Below are 13,049 nucleotides of genomic sequence, written 5' to 3'. Positions count from 1 at the left end.
CTAGACAGCTGCCTACTCTGCCTACCCCTAGTTCCAGCCCTGATCCCTGGAGTGAGCACCAACCATTTGGTTTTTTGGTGTGCTATTAATGTGGACATGGTCTTGCGGTAACATGGGTGTGGTGTAAAGTGGGTGTGGTCTAAAAACAGTGAGTGGCTAACACTGGCTTCCATTATCGGCCCTCCACAATGCAGACTGGAAAAATTCCGGCCCTCTGTACCATAGAAGTTGGACAGCACTGACCTAGCCAATCCACAAGCCAACCAATATCCAAGTCTTTTACCGATAACCGTTGGCTTGTCTCCCACCATACACTAACCTTCATTTCATACGATAATATCTGTTTGTCTATGGCCACCTTAACTCTGCAAAGTTAAGGGACCCTGGCATTACCATTTTAACAATGGAGCAGTTTAAATTTAAATCAATAAATGGCTATAGGTAAATTGTGATTGGTGGTTAGTGGGTGTCTCCACTTTTTCTAACTTCAAGTCACCCAGTGACAAACTGCGCAAAGTTTGGGCACCCTGGCATAAAGTGTGTGAGAATTACAGAATTTTACATTTAAAACAATAAAATTCAATTGATGAAATCTGATTGGCTACTGGTGGCTCTGCCCACCTTTTCTATTTTTGATCTGCAGTCCCCCAGTGACTAACTGTGAAAAGTTTGGGGATCTTGACATAAATAGTATGACAATGGCAGCATTTTAAATTTAAACCAATGAAATTCAAGGGGTGAAATCTGATCTTCCCTAGCAAAGTCAACGGAAAAATTGGGGCTGTTTGGAGTGGCGCCACAAAAAGACAGAGGGCGGGATCACTTAGAAAAGCACAATCAACCTGCTCCGCTGTAGGTCGAAGAAGTGTGTAGAATGTGGGTGTTGTAGCCCTATAGGAGGAGAAGTTTTCAGAAAATGGGGGGCGCTAAGAATACCAAGCGGAAGAATAATCTGAAGAGGAAAAACAACTTTAAAGCTGCACTCACCACACTTGAATCACATAATTATGGGATCACCCCGAATGAAACAGCGGCATTAGTTTCATCAATTGACTTTAATTTGGAAATTCAAACTGCTGCCATTGTTGAAGCTGCACTCACCAAACTTAAATCACATAATCATGGGGTCAACCCAAATGAAAAGAAGACATTTGTTGGACAGCCAAAAGTGAGAGGATCCAACAACAGACAATCAATTTTCACCCATTAATTTACAATGGGGAATTTTAAATTGTTGCCATTCTTACAGCTTTGTGGCTACACTCACCAGACTTGAATCACGTAGTCATGTGGTCAACCTGAATAAAAAGATGATATTTGTTGGATGCCCAGAAGTGGGTGGAGCTACAAGTAGACAATCAGATTTCACCCATTAACTGTCAATAGGAGAATCGAACCATTCCCACAGTCCCCAAACTCTTCACAGTTGGCCACTGGATGACTGCAGGTCAAGGTTAGTAAAAGTGGATGGAACCACCAACAGCCAATCAGATTTCATCCATTGAATTTCATTGTTTTACATAAAAAGACTCCTATACTCACACTATTTATGCCAGGGTTCCCAAACTTTGCACAGCCAGTCACTGGGTGACTACGTATTCAAGGTAAGAAAAAGTGAGTGGAGCCACTAACAGCCAATCACATTTATTTTACTGATTTCAATGGGGAAATTGTAACTGCTGCCAGTGGCGTAACTAGATGTTACTGGGCCCCACAGCAAATTCATTTTAGGGCCCCCAACATATACAGAGGTTGTCCTGTTCTACCAATGAATATTGAAGTTGCTCATTATTTGGGCCTCATTAATTCTGAGTAAAGCTTTATGAACCATATCCTAAATTAGCCACTGGCTAGATTAAGCTGAACCAACAGTGCAGCTATCAGGTGGTTCATGGAACTCTGACTCTTCTATTGTATATTGTACTGAAGAAAAGAACTGATTTAGCATATTTCTCTTTTCTGTATCTGTTACAACCATACAGGTACCATTTATGTACTTTTTGTGGTTAGTCATAGCCTCTACCAAAATGTGCTCCTCATTTTATATTTTTGCCTTCTAGTGTTGATATTCATTAAATGCAGCTTCTGTCCCCACAGACTTGTAGTTTTTAAATGCCTTTCTCTTCCTTCCTGTTAACTTATTTGCTTCTGTATTAAGCCACAAAGGGTGGTTCTTAGTTCTTCTACAGTATAACATGATTTCTGGTTGGCTCCTCAACAACCTCTGCCATAAAATTGTCATGCAACAAGTTTATAACATGTTCCCAATAACTGATCTGGCAGTACTGTTGCTCCAGTCAATATCTTGGTAATCAAAATCCCCCATTATCATTACTTTTCCCAAAGTAACAGCCTTTTTTATTTTCTTTACACTACCCCCTTCCTGACTGCCCATCTGTATTTCTAAATAACCCCTTTTCTACCACCCCATTTCATTAATGGACCATAAGAACTGCATAAACCTCAGACATGCCATACTTTAGACCCCATAACTAAGTGAGCACCCTTGAAAACCTCTATGTGTATGGTTTTGCATTTGCCATAGGGTGCTGATGAGTAGTTCTTCAATACAGTTATGGGACCAGTTATCGTGAATGCACGAGAGCTGGGGTTTTCCAGATAAGGGATCTTTCCGTAATTTGGCTCAGCCTACCTTAAATCTACTAAGAAGAACTTTTAAAGCATAACTAAACCCAAAAAATAAATATGCATAAAAATTATCATATTTTATATCCTGAACGTATTGCACCAGCCTAAAGATTCAGCTTGTTAATAGCAGCAATGATCCAGGACTTCAATCTTGTCACAGGGGGTTACCATCTTGTAAAGTGTCTGTGACACTCACATGCTCAGTGGGCTCTGAGCAGCTGTTGAAAAGCTAAGATTAGGGGTTGTCGCAAATTATCAAGCAGAAAATGAGGTTGTCCTGTAATATAAGCAGAAGCTACAAGGCTGATTATTAAATTCTGATACGAATTGCACTGGTTTCTGTGCTGCCATGTATTAATAACTAATCAGCCTTATATTGTGACATTTCTATTGTATTTGTACTGTATATTTTGAGTCGGTACCCAAGCTCAGTAAGTGACAGCAGCACAGAGCATGTGCAGTGAATCTGCAGAAAAGAAGACGGGGAGCTACTGGAGCTTTTTTGGGGCACAAATCTTCCCTGCTTAAGGGCAGGACTACATGGCCAATTCACGTCAGATGGGACAGAAATAAGGTAAGTAATTCAATTGTCGCATCGTGTCGCAGCATTGATGCGACGAGACACGACTGTCGGATGCAAATGCTGCACGCTGCGGCACAATCCGACACTGCCATTACTTACCTTGTTTCCCTCGCATCCGACGTGACGCCTGCCATTATGCGCAGCGTGCCGGATCGTGGCTGAATCGCCCATGTAGTCCTGCCCAAAGGGTTGTGGTTGCCTTGGTTACCCAAAACATTTCTAGCAAAAATATTTCTAGTTACTTCTTTAGTTAAGCTTTAGTTCTCTTTTAAATATTAAATAAACCCAAGAGGATTGTTTTGTCACCAATAAAGATTAACTATGTCTTAGTTAAAAGCAAGTACAAGGTACTGTATTATTAATATAGAAAAAAGGAAATCATTTTTAGAAAGATAATTATTTGGTTAAAATAAATCATGGGGGTATGGGGAAGCTTTCCTGTAATTTGATGATATCTAAATAATGGGTTTCTGGATAATGGGTCCCATACCTGTACCATGGAATTATTATTGGTAAGATGTCTGCATGGATAATTTTTGCTTCAAGGTCTGGTTTACCTTAAGATAACTTTTAGTGTGTTATAGAATGGCTAAATCTAAGTAACTTTTTAATTGGCCTTCATTTTTTCTTGTTTATATTTTTTTAATTATTTGCCTTCTTCTTACTCTTTCCAGCTTTCAAATGGGGGTCACTGACCCCATCTAAAAACACATGCTCTGTATAGCTACACAGTTATTGTTATTGCTACGTTTTATTACGCATCTTTCTATTTAGGCCCTCTTTTATTTATATTGCAGTCTCTTATTCCAATCAATGCATGGTTGCAAGTGTAATTTGAAACCTAGCAACCAGACTGCTGAAATCGCAAATTGGAGAGCTGCTGAATAAAAAGTTACCTGAAAAACCCCAAATAACAAAAAATTAAAACCAACTGCAAATTGTCTTAGAATATCCCTCTCAATCTAGGGATGGGCGAATTTGACCCGTTTCGTTTCGCCAAAAATTCATCGCCGGCGAAATGTCGCCGACGCTCATTAAAGTCTATGGGTGTCAAAAAAATGTTGTCGCGCAACGCCATACAAGTCTATGGGCGTCAATTTTTCAGCGAAACAAGGTGAAAAAATTCGCCCATCCCTACTCTCAACATAATACTAAAAGGTAATTTAAAAGTGAACACCCCCGTTTCATACAGGGGAATATGATCTAATAATTGGTACCTGGACTTAACATTCAGATCAGCACAATTTGGTCACTAAATGGAAGTTGAGTTAGTAATTTTTTGATATTATACCTGCAATGTACCCAGCAATTACTGGTCCCTTCTGATTTGCAGACACTTTTAAATGAACGTCTCTTTCCCTGTAATTAAGGGGCATGAATGTGAGTCAGGACTAATTATGTTTTCATCACCTACGTATTCCCTTGACTTGCTTAAATGAAAGCTTAGCTGTTATTCTAAAGAGAAATGCAATTTAATTCTCCAAGCACCTCTTTATAATTATTGGCAACTCTCTTAAGGGAGAACAGCGTTTCACATGTTTAAAGGGGTAGTTTACCTTTAAATTACCTGTTAGTATGATGTATACAATGATATTTGCAAACGTTGGCAATTAGTTTTAATTTTTTTATTTTTTTTTTTGTGTTTTTTTAATTATTTAAGTTTAGTGGCTCTTTGGTTTGGAATTTCAGCAGCTATCTGGTTTCTAGTAGGGATACACCAAATACACTATTTTGGTATTTCACCATTGAGAAACTTTGGCCGAATACCGAACCAAATCGGAATCTTAATTTGCATATTCAAATTAGGACCAGGAAAGGTCTAAGAGAACCGTGCGTGCAGTGCATTTTAAGATTTATTTTTACTTCCTTGTTTGTGACATGATTTTAAGGATTTGGATTTGGTTTGGCCAGGCACTTGGATATAAAGTGCTGCTCTTCTTGTTTGCTTGAACGATAACCGCATGGAAAAGAACTGCTGAGAGCCATGCACACAAATGGGTTTTGTTATGTGGAAGTAAGGCAGGTGAGTCCTACATTTAAGGCAATGTCACACGTGAGCGTTTTATTGCACATGGAATATCATTCTCCACTTGAGGAAATGTCATTTTAAATGTGTCTGCAATTCTCTACATTTAATTTCAGCTGTGAGGGACTGAGGACTGGTGCAAGGAACAATTTCATTTATGTTGATTTAACTTACTGCTAACATGATGAACCTTTATATAAACAATAACTTGGGGAAATACTGATCTGGAAATAGTAATTTAATTTTGTGGTTCAGGAAATCTCCCAGAAACATGGTCCCAAGGCTGATTAGTAACTATAGAACAGAAAACATCAACTCAAAAACAATAGCCCAGAAGTGCACTACTGTATTTATTACAATCACCTCTATTTATCCAGAGACCCCCAGTATGTTTTGATTAGGCCATTCCCACATTCCCTTCTAGAAAATTGGATAAAATACCAAGCTACCGGATACACTACAGGATACACTATTTTCTCTATAAAGTGTAGGGGCAAATGCAGATGCCATCACTTTTCTCCCCAGGGATGGAATTGGCTCCAAATTAGGAGTATGCTCAGGGGCCGTGCAGCCACAGGGTCTGCTTCCTCTGTAGTTACACCCCTGTTTTCAGTCTATTCACTGATCTTACTGGCATGTGTGGAGTTAATGGAGTGCTTATTGGACATTTGTCTGTGATCTTACTGGCAGTCTGGGATTCATGAATTGTGTAGTTATACTGGGATATTTATTTATACTGTCACACCTGGGGTTAATATACTGATTATTAATTTTCTATAGTATTATACTGGTACATCTAGGGTTAATATGCCCTTTATCCATTTTTATTTAGCGATTGAAATTGGGATGTCTGGGGTTAATATCCTTATTATTCATTTTGTATAGCAATTTGACTGGCTTATCTGGATTGTGTTGTAGTAAAATAGGTGTTTTATTTAGGGGTGTGGCCCAAAAGTGGGCATGGTTTTAAAAAATTTACCGCGTTAAGCGTGGCAGGGTCATCAGGGCCCACCAAGTGCCTTTTTGCCCAGGGCCCAGATTTCAGATAAAGCTGAGTGTATTGCAATAAACAAGGACATTGCTGACAGGCAGCCTGCAACCAAAATTCTTCATTTAAAAGTCTTTATTAAGACAAGGGCTGTGAACCAGGCAGAAGTAGCAACTACTTTCAGAAGCCTTTGGTCTTTTATCAATCAACATAACTAGTTTGTGCACAGTAATTTATAAGGGCCTATTTATTATGCTGTGTAAAACTAAATTCACTGTAAAAAACTGTGTAAAATAAATGGTGAAATTTACAAGCTGTTTGATATTTTACGACATGCGAACGCCAAATTTTCTGCCATTATTTGTGGAGAATTATTCCGCCGTTTTTATGCCACATAATAAATCTCCCCCATAGTGTAACATCATGGTTCCATCTACTAGCAACTCCCATTATCACACAAAACATTGTCCCATTGTTACAAAAGGATGGCGTAAGAAATGTCAATCTTAGTGTTATATCCCCCTTCACCAAATATCACAAGATTTTATAGAAAAAGTCTACAATATTCACATACAATGAAGATCCTGCAAAATAAAAATAATCAAGTAAAAACAATTAAAACCTGACTACAATAAATTACTGTTATATATATAGTGCTTAGGTCATATTTTCTATTTTGGCCATGGGCTACTAACGTTTCCAACTGGCACATCCATCTCACATCTTTCTCCAACAATAACTTAACCTTGTCAGGATCCTGACAACTCACAACAACTACAGAAATAACCTGAAACTTTATTCGCTTTTTTCGAGAAAATGGCCCACAACTGCCTCTGTGGTTTTCTCCTTGACATGTTAGCAACCTCTATCTTAGCTTCTAAATATTATTTTTCCAACAACATACTAGGATTTGCCCTTTCTTCAAAATTTAGTTATATTTAATCCATGTGTTTTTGTAATGCAGTGTCCTTGGATACAATATGACTATGAAGATTTTCATTCATCCAGGTCATGGTATATCTATCCCGGCGGATTCAGAACACTTCACACATCCATTCATGCAACTCTCACAAGTAACACCTGTATCTAGGAGTTGCATGACACATTGGATAATCCTATCACAGTAACTACACAGAATCAACCCCTCTGTGAGTTTCTTCAGATGTCACCTCTTTGAAGAGTTACAATGTGCCATTGTAAATGGATTAGTGGAAGAGTTTATATGCCGAAATCTTCCCACACCAGTCAGTTGAACTGAAGAAGCTGCTCGGATGAGTAGTGAAACGTCTTCATTGATTACTCAGCAAGTGCAGTTGTTTTTACTAGATACTTGGATACAATATGTTTTATTATACTGAACTGCAACTTCGCAAGGATTTTTCAACTTGAATTGAATGGAACAAATCAAAATGTAATATCGTGTTTGTTTCCGTGTTTGAGATCCGAGGACAGTGCACCCTTAGTATTACTAATATTAGTATCCAAATAGGGAATACTTTCTAAATATGCATGCACAGTGAATTTATTGTGTGGTGATACGGAGCTAAACTCCCCATTAAACTGAGATCGAGGTCTGTCCATAACGTGAAAACATCAGCAATGAAGCTGTTCTAACACAAAACACATTTCTACCATGTCCTTTCTATAGGAACCATGTATTGACTGTAATATGAATAGGAGATGGCCTGAATAGAATATAGAGTAGCAATAACAATACATCTGTAGCAAAAGCAGAACCATTTAAGCAGGATGTGTTTTGGTACATGTGGGTAACTGGTGGGCTATATAGGGTTGGAGTGTCCACAACACGTTTATAAATATATATATATACATACACAAAATGGGACTTCTACTCCAAACCAATAGTCAACCAATACGTCAAAACCTCGAGTCACAAATCCACTAGATTGACTAAAGTTAAAAAGCAATATTTACAAGCAGCGCTGCATAAAAGATGAGGGATCCCTCCTAATTAAGTGATGACTCATCCAACTAATTCAGTGGAAAACACGTAAGTTAAGCATGTAGGGAAGTGTTATTGTAAAGAATTAAATAATTAGAGTGGTTAGTATATTGTAATGACCACTGCAGTTGGCCTTAATGTTATGCATCCATGCATGCACCCACGTATCCAAATTTAGGGTTCCGATTGTGGAGAGGGCACTATCCCAAGTAGCACAAAGTAATGGCCGTAGCTTCTGGTCCGCAATGTGGGAGTACTAAGTTCCATGAGGACTGAACTGCTCTTTTCAGATGAAATCACCAAGTCATTATGTGGTTATACAGAATGTTAGCAACAGTCGGTACTATATTGTAAGGGCTTTCGGTCGGATTTGGTTTCCATATTGGTGTTAGTGGGTTAAATTTCCTTAATAGCAACTCAGCAGTCGCACTGTTAGCCTCAGTTCCGGCCAGCCCCAGTGAAATATAGCAAATTAATACAGACCGTGCTGAGAGTTCCTCCTTCATGCTGTATATAGTGGTGCCAAGATGTTGTACATCAGTGTGTCCCAGATCCACCAAGTCGGAAAGGAGTCGGAAACTTTGGATACATGAGTGACATGAAAATAAAATAAGTTTGGACACTTGAAAGTTTGGTATGCTGGTCCATTTCGAAGGCTACATATTTATTTTGACCATAGCACCCTTGATCGAAATTGGAGGAAGAGTGCGGGTACTATCTGGACATTATATATATATATAAATGAAGGCAAGTTGAAAAGTTAACTTGCAGGAGAACTAAACCCCCTGCATCTGGAAAGCCCCTTGTCGCCCCTTTCACTTGCCCCCTCCATGCTTCCTCCCCGCATGGTGTTGTACTGGAATGGGTTCACCCTCTGGCGACACTGATCTGTATATGCAGAAAAGTGCAGCGGAACTCCGCCATGTCCTCTAGCTAATATCTTCCAGATCCTCTTATTTCATTTCGGTAATTTACGGAGCGAAGATGCCTGGCTGGCAAAACATGGCGCCCCTGTGCTCTGCTGCGCTGTTCTGCATGTGTGGGCCAATTGTTACTAAAGGGGACACTTGTTCTGGTGTGGCACTGTGGGGGAGAGGGGTACTGGGCGCTTTTGGCTGTGGGGGGTTTAGTTCTCCTTTAATGGTGAACCACCAGTCAGCCTGTGTCTTAGGGTTGGACCCCAGATGCTAAAACACCTCAGGTCTAGGATGGCGGGCCCACGAAGGCCTGAGGCCCTGGTTTTTTTGGGGGTGTCCCTCTGTCCCAGTCCAACCTTGGAACCACCCCACAAAATACCATGGGCCTCCCTGGGTGGCATTCCAGTCTCTTTTGGATTTTCAGGGTTTAAACTGGTGTGATGGGATTACCAACTCCAGTAATCTAAAGGTCCATGGTTTATTCTAGCGCTCACAAACATCCTTAATAACTTCAATCACAAAAATCTTGTGATATTATTTAGGGAAGGGGGATTTAACATTAGAACTGACAAATACGTGTGACATTTCACATACTGTGTATCTTTAGTAACAACAATGTGACAACATATGACTGGTTTTGTATTGTGTGATACTGTGAGTTACCAGTAGATGGCACAGTGATGTTACATTAGAAATTGCTGTGCAAAAACGGCTCGAGTCTTTTGATAAAAGACCGAAGAGTTCTAGATCGTTGCTGATGCTGCTTGCTGGGGTCACAGCCCTTGTCTAAATAAAGAACAATCTCATTTGCTGGGCTGTCTCTCAGTAATGGCCTTGATTGTACCCGTGGATAGGGTTGCCACCTTTCCTGTAAAAAAACACCGGCTTTAGCCCCGCCCACAGCCCCAATTTGTACAGGTATTGCAGTAAACAGTCTAAATCTAACGAAACCATTTGAAAAATTGAATTTACAAAATTGCTGAATAATACAGACTTTATTTAATTTAGGTAGTAATTAAAAAACGAAAAAGCTTATTGAAGGCCCCAGCGAGATTTGAACTCGCGACCCCTGGTTTACAAGACCAGTGCTCTAACCCCTGAGCTATGGAGCCGTCTGGAAATCTCAATTGCTTATATTTTTTTTCTATTTTACACATAGCTTGACATCCTCAATAGAAATTATAATGCAACGCTATATAAACAGACTACATATTCTAACAACACAAACTGATTATAATATAATTTGTCATGCCGAACAAATACAGAATCGTTTCCTTATACTGAATTATGCTCAATCGGCAGGTACTGCTTTCTTAGCCAGTTCTGGATAGAATAAATATCTGTTTTCAAGGGCAAAGGGACACCTTGTGTGTTAGGCACAGCATACAGTAAGAACATCTGCAAGACTCCTGAGCAGAAGAGGCTTAAATGGGCTGTGCGGGGTCAGAATTAAGCATAGGGAGCATATTCGTTAGCAGCCAAATGGGCACTACAAGAAGGGGTTGTGAGCTTTAGTATGACGTAGATGGCAATTTGCAATTGGTTTTATTTGTAGTTTTATGTTCTTTAGCTTTTTATTCAGCAGCTCTCCAGTTTGCAATTCAAGCAATCTGGATGCTAGGGTCCAAATTACCCTAGCAACCATAAATATGACAAGTAGCAACAATAATACATTTGTACCCTTACAGAGCATTTGTTTTTTGATAGATACTAGTGATGTGTGGGTCAAGTTTTTCCCGACCCACACCCGACCCTAACCTGCCCTCCCTCCACCAGCGCCGGCCCAAGCCCAACTTCTGACTTTCCCTTTATAGGCGCGCAGCTATAAAGGAAGTCAGAAGCTGGCAGTTGAAGGTGGCGGGTGGGGAGAGCAGGAGGAAGAGCTTGACCCACACAGGGGGGTGCGAAGTCAGCCCGAACCTGACCCACGGTTATGGGGCTGGCCCGCACATCACTAATGGATACCCCCCATTTGAAAGTTGGAAAAATCAGAAGAAAAAAGCAAATTAAAAAACTATATAAAAAAAAGAAAAATCAAAGGCCAATTGAAAAGTTACATAGAATTAGCCATGCTATAGCATACTAAAAGTTAAGATAAGAAACAATGCAGGGGTAAAGGCCTATAAAAGTTTCTATACTAACTATAGAGTTTAGTATCACAATAGCCTTTGGTATTATGTCTGTCCAAGAAATCATCCAAGTCATTCTTAAAGTCATTAACTGAATCAGCCATCACAACATCACCCGGCAGTGCATTCCACAACCTCACTGTCCTGACTGTGAAGATCCCCCTACGTTGCTTCAAATGAAAGTTCTTTTCTTCTAGTCTAAAGGGGTGGCCTCTGGTACGGTAAAGTGTAATCATATCCCCCTCGCAAGCGCCTTTTTTCCAGAGAAAACAACCCCAACCATGACAATCTACCCTCATAATTTAAGTCTTCCGTCCCTCTAACCAATTTAGTTGCACGTCTCTGCACTCTCTCCAGCTCATTTATATCCCTCTTAGGACTGGAGTCCAAAACTGCACTGCATACTCCAGGTGAGGCCTTACCAGGGACCTATAAAGAGGCATAATTAGGACAACATTTTGAATGTGATCCCTTAACAAGACTTCAAATAATTTGCCCACCACCAATGTCAAATTTACTGGCCTATAATTTCCAGCCTGAGATCGTAATCCCTTTTATAATACACAAAAGCCATGAATATCCTGTAAATTATATCCTTATAAACGGTGAGTTCTGATGTCATCAGTTATAAACGGTGAGTTCTGATGTCATTTCTGTGACATGACTCATTGAAATTTGTGTGTTATAATAATTAAAGTACCCCCAGTTGTAAAATATGAGGATATTAGAAGTTACCTCGGAGTTCCATGACCTGTATAAAAACACTCGGCTTTCGGCCTCGTGTTTTTATATGGTCATGAAACTCCTCGGTAACTTATAATATCCTTATATTTTACAAGAGGGGGTACTTTATTCCCTATATAATATTAGAATAACATCAGCTTTTCTCCAATCCATAGGCACCATACCAGATGAAAGCGAATCTGAGAAAATCAGAAATAGGGGCTGGTCTAAAACTGAACTAAGCTCTCTTAGAACCCGGGGGTGTATGCCATCAGGCCCTGGAGCCTTGTTTACATTAATTTTTATTAAAGCTTTATGGATCATATCCTGAATCAGCCACTGACTAGATTGAGCTGAACCATTCGTGCAGTTATTAAGTGAGCCTGTGAACTCAGACTCCTCTATTGTATACACTGAAGAAAAGAACTGATTTAACACATTTGCCTTTTCTGTATCTGTTACAACCATACTGGTACCATTATTTAATGGAGCAACACTCTCAACCTGCATCTTTTTACTATTAATATATTTAAAAAACTTTTTGGGGTTAGTCTTAGCCTCCACCTCAATTAACTCTTCATTTCCTTTTTTTAGCCTTCCGGATTGCTAATTTACAACATTTATTATAGTGTTTATATTCATTTTCATTAAATGCAGTTTCTGTCCCAACAGATTTGTCGTTTTTTAATGCCTTTCGCTCTAAAATGTATAGAAAAAAAACTACCTAAAAAAAGCAGGGTTCACACTGGGTACTTTTAAAAATCACAAACTTTTATTTACCACATGTTAAAAAGGTCAATGTTCCTTTCCTAAGAACAACTTGTAAAGATACATTTGTTTCTACATGTACTTTGAGGTCAGAGATATGTTCTCGGATACTTTGTTTTCATTGTGCATTTAAAAAAGACTTATTAGTAACAGATTGACAGTTTGAATTTCAAACAGAGTATCTGAGCTGAAAGCCTGTCAATTAGCAGTAAAAAACTGAGAAATATCACCAAAAAAAACCTAAAAGTAGAAAATGAATGTTAAAACTGAGATGCTCTCCTAGTAAATGTACATCATTGCATA

The 13,049-nt window shown here is 39.3% G+C and overlaps 1 non-coding gene across 1 annotated transcript; it reads right to left on the bottom strand.

Moving 5' to 3' along the window:
* Window positions 1–10,165: 10,165 nt before the first annotated feature.
* trnat-ugu lies at window positions 10,166–10,238 on the bottom strand. Its single transcript has one exon. It is a non-coding gene; the product is annotated as a tRNA-Thr (tRNA).
* Between the last annotated feature and the right edge of the window lie 2,811 nt (window positions 10,239–13,049).

Source organism: Xenopus laevis, chromosome 1L (genome assembly GCF_017654675.1).
Source record: "Xenopus laevis strain J_2021 chromosome 1L, Xenopus_laevis_v10.1, whole genome shotgun sequence".
NCBI classification, from domain to species: Eukaryota; Metazoa; Chordata; class Amphibia; order Anura; family Pipidae; genus Xenopus; species Xenopus laevis.
Note: the sequence above shows the minus strand (reverse complement) of the source record. Positions and strands in the feature narration are given on the sequence as shown.